General features: G+C 38.6%; 1 long non-coding RNA gene across 1 annotated transcript in view; it reads right to left on the bottom strand.

The window, feature by feature from the left end:
- Nucleotides 1–8,006: 8,006 nt before the first annotated feature.
- LOC114363724 (uncharacterized) overlaps nt 8,007–13,197 on the bottom strand; it is a 28,770-nt gene continuing 23,579 nt past the window's right edge. Inside the window, exons 2-3 of the long non-coding RNA XR_003656797.1 lie at nt 10,926–10,974; nt 8,007–8,327 (exon numbers count right to left, since the gene is read on the bottom strand). This is a non-coding gene — a long non-coding RNA (uncharacterized LOC114363724). The remainder of the gene's footprint in view (nt 8,328–10,925; nt 10,975–13,197) is intronic.

Raw genomic sequence — 13,197 nt, forward strand, 5'->3', positions numbered from 1 at the left:
TGCGGTGTGACGTTCTATACGGTGAACACGGTGCGGTCGATGTCACACGCTGTAGGAGTCCGGTCTATACGGTATCCGATGTCGCTATGCTATAACGGTGTCCGAGGTCTATGCTGTAGTCGTTCTTCTATTAACTATCTTCACTATGAACTCGGCGAGAGTAGACTTCTTCGTAGACTGTCTTGAGACTATTCACTTCGGTTGATTAGAGAAGACTATTACTACTACTATACTCTTCGGTTGCTTGTAGAAGACTATGCTTGGTGCGGCCCGGCAGCCGGTTTATATACCCATAAAAGCCCGCCTATTTTCTGGAACGCGGTCCGCCCGTATTCGGGAATACGCAAGTACTTACTCGAACTCGCGGGAGTCGTAAACAAACTATAAGGCGTCCGGATATGAGCCTTATTTCGTACATCGTAAGGGCGGTTATCGCGGGCGCGCGTACTATCGCTATCCTTTGCGCGCTCGCGCTGTCTCTGTCTTTTTTGGTACTTGCCGAGCGCCGATGATTTATTACATATCTATAGCTATAGTTGCGTATACGTATTTACTGCGGTTTCTTTTGATATTTTTAGGGTTCCGCTCGGCCGATTTGTGTACAGGGTGGAAACGATAAGTGATTTCACTTGATTTTTAATTATACAAGATATCGAGAAACTGTTTACTGTTCCTGTAAGTGCTCTTTAAAACAATAACAATAAATAGGTCAAAGAATAAACTGGACCTATGAGAAAAATCAATGTTTCCGTATTTCATTCTAAATGTATGCCGCCAGCCATACCTACCATATTAGAAGTGTTAATTTTTAAAATTTAAATTTTTAATTGAGTAATATATTATTATAATAATCAAACAACGAACTCGTAAATTGCATTCTTATTTAAATTATTTACGGAAAACATGATTTTAAGTTTAACTTGCTACAATATCATCAAGAGCTACTAATTAATAAACACTAAATAAACAGATAAAGGGGACGGCATTAAGGCACTCAGAATTCTCAGAAACCATTGATTTCGTGTTTGTTTGTAACAGTATTAAATGTATGAAAGCTGGAAATATAGGTTTTTTTAATAGATTCAGTTCGTTCTTAAACATATTATTGATGCCATTTGCTAGGTCTCATGAAGCAATTTTTCAGTAAGTAACCATTTGTTCGACATCTTGTATACCTACTATAAGAAATATTCGAGTGAGATCACTTATCGATTATTTTCGTCGTCCTTATTTGTATTAAATTTAATTAAAATACACTAAGGCTGAGATGCACCACCTAACTTTGACCCTAACTGACAATAACCGGTGTTTTATGTTAGACAGATTTTTGACATCCAAAATTTAGATATCAATGTTAAAGTAAGACGGTGCAACACGGCCTAACAAATTTATCGTAGACAGTACTTTTTATTTTCTTCATAAATCTTTCTTTTCTTTGTAAAGCTATCTACAAGCTTTTATTTACTTTGACATCTGGAGTTGTAAAATCTTGCAACTTAAAATTTACTTACTTCCCTTTTTCCCGCGGTGGACTGTAGACTGTAGAAGCTCCGCTGACGGTGTCTCCAATCGCTGCACTACTATACTATAATCGGTGGTGGATCGTTGCCACGTCTTCGTTCCTCGTGGCTTCTATACTATGTGCGGTGTGACGTTCTATACGGTGAACACGGTGCGGTCGATGTCACACGCTGTAGGAGTCCGGTCTATACGGTATCCGATGTCGCTATGCTATAACGGTGTCCGAGGTCTATGCTGTAGTCGTTCTTCTATTAACTATCTTCACTATGAACTCGGCGAGAGTAGACTTCTTCGTAGACTGTCTTGAGACTATTCACTTCGGTTGATTAGAGAAGACTATTACTACTACTATACTCTTCGGTTGCTTGTAGAAGACTATGCTTGGTGCGGCCCGGCAGCCGGTTTATATACCCATAAAAGCCCGCCTATTTTCTGGAACGCGGTCCGCCCGTATTCGGGAATACGCAAGTACTTACTCGAACTCGCGGGAGTCGTAAACAAACTATAAGGCGTCCGGATATGAGCCTTATTTCGTACATCGTAAGGGCGGTTATCGCGGGCGCGCGTACTATCGCTATCCTTTGCGCGCTCGCGCTGTCTCTGTCTTTTTTGGTACTTGCCGAGCGCCGATGATTTATTACATATCTATAGCTATAGTTGCGTATACGTATTTACTGCGGTTTCTTTTGATATTTTTAGGGTTCCGCTCGGCCGATTTGTAGTCGTCCTGCACAACTGGTCTCCACGACACAGGGAATCCTAGTGTGGAGTCCAGTGATGCTGTTAGTACATACTTACTGTATAAATTATAATCCGTTTTTATTCTGAATGTAACAGTAACCAGATCATGTAGGTACTGTAATATTTTTGGACTAAATAAATATCATTTTCATTTTCATCATTTTCTATTCAACGCTGTGCGTTAGATTTACTGCTTCACTTAAGCAAGAATTGTTTGTGAATACGGGCGTAAGGGTTTATTTATCTATAAAGGTACACCAACAGCAAAACACATAAGACATTGGCAGTATACAATGTAGGGTTTCAGTCTAAATATGTAAAGGGTTACTAAACTATAGGCATGAATTTAATCACAACTATACCTGATGTTGATGTTATAGATGTAGCATTTTGTTTTATATTTAGTATATGCCTATTTACTATTAACTATACTCCTAAAGATATTTAGATAAGTACTTTATAAGTAACGGGACTATTCCCACCACTGCAACTCCTGTGTAGCCAGGATCTACAGCTTGACCGCCACAAAAACCCAACCAATGAAGGTCAAGTTATTTTATAAGTAAGTACAATTTAATGTGTGTCGATAAATTTCCAAGCTCAACTCATAAAACTTTAAAACTACACCATTAGTCATACTTTAGGCCTACGGCCGTCTAGGCGTTGGTATCGCCTACAAATCAATACGTAATCATCCTGAGAACTTCTGAAGTACAAACTTAATTGCTTGCTGTACTAAGTACATGTCTAGCAAAGCAATTAGCCTGCTTTATTGGTGGTAAAGTCGGAATTTTTAATCGCATCATAAAGGACATGTGACGTCTAAAGATTTTTCTCTTGAAAAGCTTCATTACCTTCACAACTATGTTCTTGCTTAACTGACACATTCACGGTACAACTAATTATGAACTATATTTTCCTATAATATGAATGAGAATATAAATACCTCAGTCATACGTAGTATTATTCTGTGGTCATACTTTTGTTTACTTGAGTATTAAAAAATTGTATTTATAGGCATGTAGAGGTCATCACTCACTATTCGATACAGGCTACATCAACCATCGGGGCGGATGACATAAAAAAATTGCCTACTACTTATAATGAATACTCAAATGTATAGTGTGTCATTTCTAGAGCTATCTGAAACAGTTGTTAAAGAATTCACTACCTATATTACAAAGATGATTTACACACAGTTTGTGTAGAGGCCGTCAACCATCAATGCGCGTGCTCAGCTTTCGTGTGCAATGGCCTTAAACCATCCCTCATTTCGAGTGAGCGCTCCTTCGCGATCGGAGGGAGCTGACGAATAATCTGACCACACTCGATTCGTTGGGCGCTGTGTGAACTGGGACTAGGCCGTTTCAGTATCACTAGTTGTAAGTGAAAATGAACCTTATTCGGTACTTAACTCAAGCTAATCTATCTTTTAATAGAGCACCCAAATCTTCATAGATTGGTCATCTTCAGTCTGCTACTGCTGCACTACCTACGATGCTACTCTGTAGTAGTTCTAGTTAAAGAGTATTTTTTTTTACGTCACAAGCATTGCTTACATTTTTTGACAGAAGTTAAGTTCAGATTATGAAAGATAGGTATAATTAGACGCCGGTCAAGTCAAGACATGGATTTTTTGTTTTATCTTAGAAAGTATTTTACAAAACGTTTTACCTTATTACCACATAGTTTGTGCCGTATTAAATTTTTTACGAAGGAAGCTAGAATATCCCAAGAAGACGTGCGCCAATTCATTATACAATGTATCGGCTCTCCACTCCATAAAACCATTAGCAGAGCACCAGTCGCAAGTGAAACTACAAACTGCCTAAGTAGTCTCAAGTCAGCATAATTCAGCAACATTAATGGCCGCTTTATCTATCGCATCTCAGCTGCCGGCAGTAATCCGGGATCACCGGGCCGCAGGTGTCCGGGCCGGATCCGACGGCGGACATTACGCCCGCACTTTATACGATGAATTTAACCGGAGCGGGACCACAGAGCAGACACAACGGTCGACCTTCGTGAGGTGGTGGAGAGATCGAGATACCTATGACCTATGTATCAAAATCAAAATCAAAAATATTTATTCAATTTCTTAATTGAATTGAAATATTTTTGATTTGGTCTACCACAAGTGGCACTTATGGACGTCAAAATATAGTAAATAATAAAAAAGAAAATTTAGCCCTAATGGCGCACTTTACATGTCTCCTTATCTTTTGGGCCCTACTAGCGCTTCGAGACAAACATATGGCAAGTGCTGAGAAGAAACGCCGGAACAAACTCAGTCACAGATTTAAAGGCATAGTTTTTAAAACACTCATACATACATGACTGAAGTGGCGTAAAATTTACTCTTTTTTTTCTGATTTACTTGCTTGCTACATGTTTACCTTTTCCTATCAGCAGGACATGAGTGTATGATCACAATTGTGACTATAATGACTACTAGGCATTAGCTGAAGTTATACTCACAGTTCGCGTTATCTAGATTCGAAGTACTAAGTATATTGCAGTTTTTACACACAATATTGCTTAGTTCTAGCTCTGTTTTACAAGCTTAGTTAATTGATGTTATAATTTCCTCTGCACAAAAAATATTTTAATTGGAAATATTATACTTACGTATGAATCTAGGAGAAAATATGAAAAACATCCCATATTTAATAACGCCATGAATGCTACTGACAACGCCCCCCTTGTAGCAGTTTTGGGCTGACACTGTAGGTTTGTTGTCGACACGACAAGAAGAAGATGAAGCTATGCTCTCTTTGGAACAGGATGTTCTGGCTGCTTTCCTTGATTTGTGTCTACGGAACCCTCGAGCATCGACGGGTTGAAAGGCCAGCGTTTACTTTAAGCGTTTGGGTGCCTGACAAATTGGAAATTTAGAGTTTTCGATTGCTTTATCGATTTCCGATCCAAATTGAGTAAGCCAAGAGTATGTTTTTAAAATAATGTCCCAATATATCGGCAGTAAAAAAACATTTAGCAACATCTGAGTAGGAATTTTATTCAGCCAGATACGTTCTGCTGAAAAAGGTTAAATTTAACATCACTTTTTGCAATTACAAATACCAACTTAATATAAAAGCTTAAGGAAACTTTTAGCCTTTATTACAGCAGTTTTCTAAAAAATCAGTTAATTCAACAAGTTACGACATAAAGTTATATTTTGCACCACGCAAGTGCATATTTCATCATAGAGTTAGCTGTTTAAATATTCAAACTGGTAGAAACCAAGCGGTCTATATGCAAGCACATTTTGCTGTATTTGTAATTTCTAATTTCGACTGTATAAATTACTTTTAGTGATGTCACTTTATATTCTTTTCATCAGATTTAGTGCTGCCTATTTTAATGAGATGACATCTCAAAATTTTTGAATGAAAGTAAACACAAGGTTAATTTTTACAAGCTTTCATTTATTTACATGTAAAAAAAATTAATTGAAAATGAAAAAATAATTTATTCAGTATCTTTAAAGTTTACATATTGCTGCAAGTGGCTGGGGTCCCCTTTTAACTATAATACTTGATTTGATTGAATTACAGTTCATAAAAACTCTTATCAAAAAGAATGGTAAACAAACAGACAATGATATGACATAAAGAGTACAGACTCCCAACACGTTATCATAATCGGGTCATTTAATCTCAACTACCCTCTAATTTACCATCAAATGTAAGATTTGGCTAACACCCAAGACTAAACATGTAAAAATACATGTAGTAATGGTTATCTATCGTCTTGTAAATCCCGGCCGAAGCAAGAGTGGGCGCCGACGGTGCGGGTAGATTGATAAACGCGCGGAAGCACTCGCCGCCTAATGAATGGGGAGTGGCACGCACGCCGCGTGCCATTGCAGTGCTGATGCACAGGGCACACGGCAAATGGTTAACGTAGCTTTATGTACAGTACCCGATTGAGCTTCAAAATTAGAATGTAGGAAAAATTACTCTGTTGTATAAACCATCTTTGGATGAAAAAGCAAGTGTGAGCGTGAGGGATGTACCGGATGTACGAGATGTGAGCGAGATGGCATGTGTGACATGATAGCGCCAACCGTGTGGATTGCAAATATTGCAATATTACTCTATTGTATTAATAATCTTTGTAATGAATGGGGAGTGGCACGCACGCCGCGTGCCATTGTAGTGCTGATGCACAGGGTACACGGCAAATGGTTAACGTAGCTTTATGTAGAGTACCCGATTGAGCTTCAAAGTTACTCTGTTGTATTTATAAACCATCTTTGGATGAAGCAAGTGTGAGCGAGAGGGATGTACGAGATGTGAGCGAGATGGCATGTGTGACATGATAGCGCCGACCGTGTGGATTGCAAATATTGCAATATTACTCTATTGTATAAATAATCTTTGTAATGAATGGGGAGTGGCACGCACGCCGCGTGCCATTGTAGTGCTGATGCACAGGGTACACGGCAAATGGTTAACGTAGCTTTATGTAGAGTACCCGATTGAGCTTCAAAATTACTCTGTTGTATGTGTAAACCATCTTTGGATGAAGCAAGTGTGAGCGAGAGGGATGTACGAGATGTGACCGAGATGGCATGTGTGACATGATAGCGCCAGCCGTGTGGATTGCAAATATTGCAATAATACTTACTTACTTCTAACTAGCTGACCCGGCGAACTTTGTTCCGCCTTAATGGCAATAAATAAGCAGACTTTTTTTAAATTTCGAACGGAATAAAAAGTATCCTATGTCCTTCTCCTGGCTCTAAACTACCTCCCTGACAATTTTCAGCTAAATCGGTTCAGCCGTTCTTGAGTTATAAGTGGTGTAACTAACGCGGCGTGCCATTGCAGTGCTGATACACAGGATACCAAGGGCAAATGTACGTAGCTTTATGTAAGATGTAGAGTTGCCGATTGGGCTTCAAAATGATGACGTCATAACTCCAAAGAGTTCTATTAACCACTTACAGACTGAGATATTTCTTTACCATGTTGGTCAAACAAATCATCTACTATCTTCTTTGCACATTTGCACTGTCTGCTGTACACGGCAAAGGTATGTAGCTTTATGTAGAGTTGCCGATTGGGCCTTAAAGTTATGTGATCAGACACAAAATCACTAGACAGATAGTTTTAACTGAGATATTGCTTATTTAGAAAGTGATAAGTCGAATCAGTCTGCTGTACAGAATACGAACACGGCAAATGGTTTATGTAGTTGCCGATTGAGCTTCACCATTATGGGATTACTCCACTAGACAGGCTGCGTTAAATTTGAGATGTTAGTTACTAAGTTGGGGACTTGTTGTTGGATACTTGTATCCACGAAATAATTTACTAGATTTCGAGGAAATGACAGGAGCAAAAACATTATTCTTATCTGACTCTCCACTTAGAAGACTGTTTTCTTTCCAAGTATATTTTTTTCAGACCTAATTCCTTTTTCGTTTTTCCCAACACGTGGAAGCGCTTACTAGTATGTGTGTAGGTGTTGTATAATCTGCGCCAAAAGATGTCGGCAATGAATCAAAACAATAAGTCCGTCTAATTTTTATCGTACTTTCTATATTGTCTTAGCCAAAAACTTTCCTGAGTGAAATATTCAAAGAGATAATACTCTATTTCAGCAGATTTTTATCATAGCCAATACAAATTGCCAAAGTCAATTGACGTAGACTTTATAGCCATAGGAACGTGCCTACTGATCCCACCCTCCTCACGATTGCAGTATCTGCAATCCTCGCTAACTGCAAGCCATGCCATAACGCCGAGATATTTACGATTTTCACGCTATTCCCGCCGCAACTAACAGTACAGTTAACTGTTAACAGTTACTGCCAAATATTACTTATAGCACCCGAGACCCAGCTGTGAAACGTGAGTTGAACAGTAAAAATTCTCGGTCAGGTGTTAAAATAAACGACCAACAACAAATGGGAGCTTAGGAAAGGAGTCAGGAGTGTAATGCTTGGATTTCTGGAGCAACGGGATCAATAGATGGGATTCTTGTCTTCAGGTGTCGAGAGCAACAAGGTAAGAGGATTCTTGAGGATGTCTTCAGGTGTTGAAAGGAAAGGGAATCTGAAAGACAATAAAGTATGATGAGTAACATAGGAGATAGAGTCGTTATTTTAACAGGTAACGGAAAATTTAATAACAGTTGAGTTCTCTGGTCAGTTGAATCAAAACAATCGATTTTAACATACGCGGCCATAAACAATAATCGTTAAACAGATTGCGCGGGAACAACGCATCCCCTGACACCTCAAGCATTATAACGGAAAGCAATTTCGCACGGAGAACACTTGTACGCCGCTCCCATTCCGTCCGACCAGCCCGGCCGATTCATTTCCCTGATGGCCACCCATTACACCGGTCAAGATGGATGGATAACAAACCAGCAATTACACTATAAACACAATGACAATCGAATGTTTTCACTAATTGAAAAAGCCACCCGAAGATCGATTCGTTTAAGAGCACTATATGAAATGAAAGTCACACGTATGCGTGACGCGACACTTGATATATGAACACCATTGACTTTACGACCGATGGCGACATTTATTAATCTAGGGGGTCACCTCCACGCATGTAAAATTAATAGAGTGCTTTAATACGTGGACGACGCGAACGAATCAACGTTCCTTGATGGACGTTCTTAAATTCCAGTAATGGATTCGTTTAATGCAAACAACTGGAGGCGACAACAAAAAGCTTTACAAAACTGGGCGAGTGAGCTGAACTAAAACGATAATGAAGGAATTAGCGAGTCTGCGTCACTTGGCAAAGAATCCTAATCATAATAACTCAAGATGGTATCGCGGAGGTAGGCGATGAACAAAAGGCAGCGCCGGCGAGCAACAATGGCGCCCGACGCGGGGCCAAGATCCGCGCTAACAAATTACCAACCCGCAGATAACTAAGCAATATTAAATCATAGTAATTTGTGGTTGCAAGGCGCAGCCCCTTTTATTATCTTTAGGCTCAAGAATGACTCGAGATATTATTGTCGTTGTCTTTTTCTTTGATTCGGTTATCTGCGTTGATATTTAGAATTAAAACTGGGTGTATTTTAAGTTTGGGGATTTATTAACAAGCGGCACTGACAAGAAATAGCAGTATTTAAATCAGTCTAAAGAGTAACATTCAGCTGGAAGTTGGCAAGTCTGTGTGAAACTGCAATTTCGCCGCTCATAAAACAGGAAGCCGGAGTCGGCAGCGCAATCGCATCTTTTCACTGAGCTCCTTCGGAGGCGCATTAGCAATTCTAACCATCGCAATAGTTGCTCGGAAATTGTAATATTTAGTCTTAATAAAGCCATTCGTAACGCTGAATATCCGGAACAGGCGTGAGCTACACTGCAGCTGCAGCGGAGTGGTTCGTTTCCCGAAAATTTACTGGAATCCACACGAGATCCAATTTGCACCAAGATTATAAAGATTCTGATCTTATACTTCAGGTTCATTCATATGCATTAGCATAACGTAGTCGAATGAAAAAAACATTGCGTATAGAAGTTCTTATAGGGCAACTAAAGTAAACAAAACAACTGTCATTTGTCTAACTGTATAAATTTTTAAAGACACGTCCTGCCGTTGACACTGTCTAACTAACCAAATGTCCAATATCACTTAAAAACTTCCAATTAACTTCGGCCCATACATAGTATATCATCATAAAATCAATATCAGCTCCGCTCCCCTCGATTCGGGCATTATTAATAGAAAAGCTGCAAAATCCAACCGTAGCGAAACGAGTATCCAAAATTCTAACCGCTATAAATTCCCTACTCGAGCAATCGCGAGCGTTCTGCGGCTATTGGGCTATTGTATCGCATAGCGGCTACAGGATATAGTATATTAATGAACCGATAGCGAGCAATATGAGGGCTGGAACGGTTTATATAAATTTACCGAACACAGTTACAGCCCTGCGGACAATGGACCGCCTGACCCGACCGTATGCAATCTTTCATGATGATATTTTAAAAGTGGAATATCGTGCCAAAATGTTATAATTCGGCTCTCTCCGGACGCGCGAAATTATGCGAGAATGTTACGTGTAAACTCCATACGGGGCATTAAATTACGCTTGAATGCAGACTTTTACATGAGCTGGGATTTTTAGGAAGAGCTCTTACGTTCTTTTTGCTATGCAAACAACCGTTACAGCGCTACAACGAGTTTTTATATCCGAATGCTAGTTAACTCTCGTCTGAAGCGCTTTTACTTAGCATTTTTTTGTGTTCGTGCAACATAAAAATTACAAACATTTTCTGCAAAATGTACTCAACTTTAAAAAGTCGCAAAATACGCCACCTAGGATAAAAGTGAAAGAATTTATGAAGCCTTCGGGTTCTTTAAAAGTTCCGGTTTTTGCGACACCAACGCCATCTAACAGAAGCGCTGCCATTTACCGAGTAAACGTTCAGCGCCACCTAGCGGATTTTTCGCGAGCTAATGGAACAAGACACCAACCCTAAACGTGAATCCAGCGGGAACATAGCAGTTGTCGCGCAAAACGTCTCATAGATGGCGGTATACGACCAAATCCGTAGCAAGGTTGTGATGTGTATTACTGTAAAGAATATCGTATTTCTTTTCAAATTGACGTTAAATAATCAATTTTAAATTCATCAAAAATGTATTAAAATCAATATATTTCTAGGTACTCACGGGTGTGGTTTCAGCTACCATCCTTGGTAACTGTTCGGCAACTAAATGTCTGAAACAATGAAAAAATCAGATTATTAAAAGATCCATTGTCAGTCGCGGTACCACGCCGCGGTACACTTGGTGCTAATTGTCATGTGAACTATTGACATCTTTACAAGCAGTTCCTACTCAACTGTCACCACTAATGCCTTCAACATGACTACAGATAAAAAGTGTTTCTCAATGCTTTCATACATAACAACTACACACAAATGTCTGGGAACGTATTTACGAAATCGCGACCCAATCGTCTATTTACCCTATGCTATTTGAGCAATTTCACATACGATTATTAAAATCCAATTTGATGAAATACCTCTCCTGGATTTAAACAAAAAAATCTCCAAAAGTTCAAAGACTCCGACCACTTTCAATTCGATTAATCTTTAACAAGCGCCAGTACTCGACCTTGGCAATAATAACACACGTTTACATTACAATGGGCATCGAATCCAAACAGTAACAAACTCAATCGATAGGAGATTGCTATACTCGGCCTTCCAAAAAACAACGCGATTAAAATGTACTTAGGAAAATGACTCGCTTACTTCCGCAATCGGAATCGTAGAGATTATTTTATGGGCACTTTCATTATCGACTGGTATCCCTATTCCCTACAAACGATGCGAGTTGGTGGAATTGAATTAAGCCTTTTGAAGTCTCATTGCAGCGTATTCTGTAGGAATTTCTGAGATAATGTGGATAAAAATCGCTCTACATCTCGTTACAAGATTCAACCTATAGCAACTCAATAACTTTATTGTTTTATAGGCTACACACACACCCTTTCATCATAAGGTTGGTTATAAAAGCGCCGATGAGGTATTTAAAATGGCTTAGGGTTTATAAACCTAAGGACTAACCCAGCCTATAAAAATCGTTGCAGTAGAGGTCCACTAAGGCAAAAAATCAATATGTACCTCAAACAAAATGGGGTCCATATTGGCTCACCTAAAGTTATTTACCCGAAATTGTTCTTCCTAACGATTTTAAATCCGAATGATCACTCTTCCTAAAATTTTTCATCCTAAAGTTTTCATTCATAATATTTGTAGTGCTACCGGCGATGTTCATAACACTCATGTTTCCGAAAATTGTAATTAATAATATCATTTATGTAAATATATTTAAACTCCTACTGTTTTTTATCATAACACTTTTATCCCTAAACAATACCATAATATTTGAATCGTAAGGCCACAGTTCTAACCTAACCTAAACCAATAATAATGAATAGGACCGATTCGTTTCTGGAACTTGACTGAATGACTGGAGCGGGACTCTGGCTTCGCTCGCTCGGCTCGTGCGTTGTGGTCACAGTTCTAACCTAACCTAAACCAATAATTATGAATAGGACCGATTCGCTTCTGGAACTTTGATATATCGTCAAAGAAAGAAATCTAAACAAAAAAGATATGACTTTGAATAATAGTGTAAAATATGGTTATGTTGAGAAAATCTAGAAGAACAAATAAAAGTATAAAAGATGTTTATTGCTAATGACATTATGAAGTTGAATGATTCGGAATTATGAACATTAGAGACAGAGTAGTTAGGAATTGTGATTGTTAGGATGAAAAATTTTAGGAAGAACATTTTCGGACTTCCAATTTTCGGAGTTGAAAATTTAGGTGAACTTTGGCGCACCCAACAAAATGATGTAAAATGACATAAAATAATAGCAATACTTTTTAAATACTACATATTACAGTATGACATCAGCATAATCATCAAGACGATAAATTAGTCACTCGTTAAATATTGTCACTATAAAAAATGGTCACAAATCAGCGTAATAAAATCGTAATGGAAATTAAAATTATACTCTGCCCCGTCGCGTATTGATGCCGAATGTAATTTACGCGTTTTACGAGTAATGCGTTCAATAAACATCCTAAAGTGAATTCAGCAACAAACGGTCATCTATAGATTTGAGTAATCGAAAATGCATTTTGGTAAACGAAATTAAAGTCTAGGAAATTTTGAAACATTCAAAAAGCATCTCATGTCCAGATCAGTTTCAATGCTCAATAATTTATTGCACTAGGTACTTGTCGACGAAATTTCAGAGCCTATTAGGACTTAGCCTATCTGACAAACAATAACTTTTGGTAGCGAATAGACACGTCTCGCAGAAGAGAAGAAACTGACCGTAATATTAGCATCTTTCATGGAATTTTTTGTATGACATTAGCAGAATTAGTCGCAAATCGCTTTACAATGGCCTCTAAAA

Source organism: Ostrinia furnacalis, unplaced genomic scaffold (assembly GCF_004193835.3).
Source record: "Ostrinia furnacalis isolate ACB-3 unplaced genomic scaffold, ASM419383v2 OfSCF7244, whole genome shotgun sequence".
In the NCBI taxonomy this organism is placed as follows: domain Eukaryota; kingdom Metazoa; phylum Arthropoda; class Insecta; order Lepidoptera; family Crambidae; genus Ostrinia; species Ostrinia furnacalis.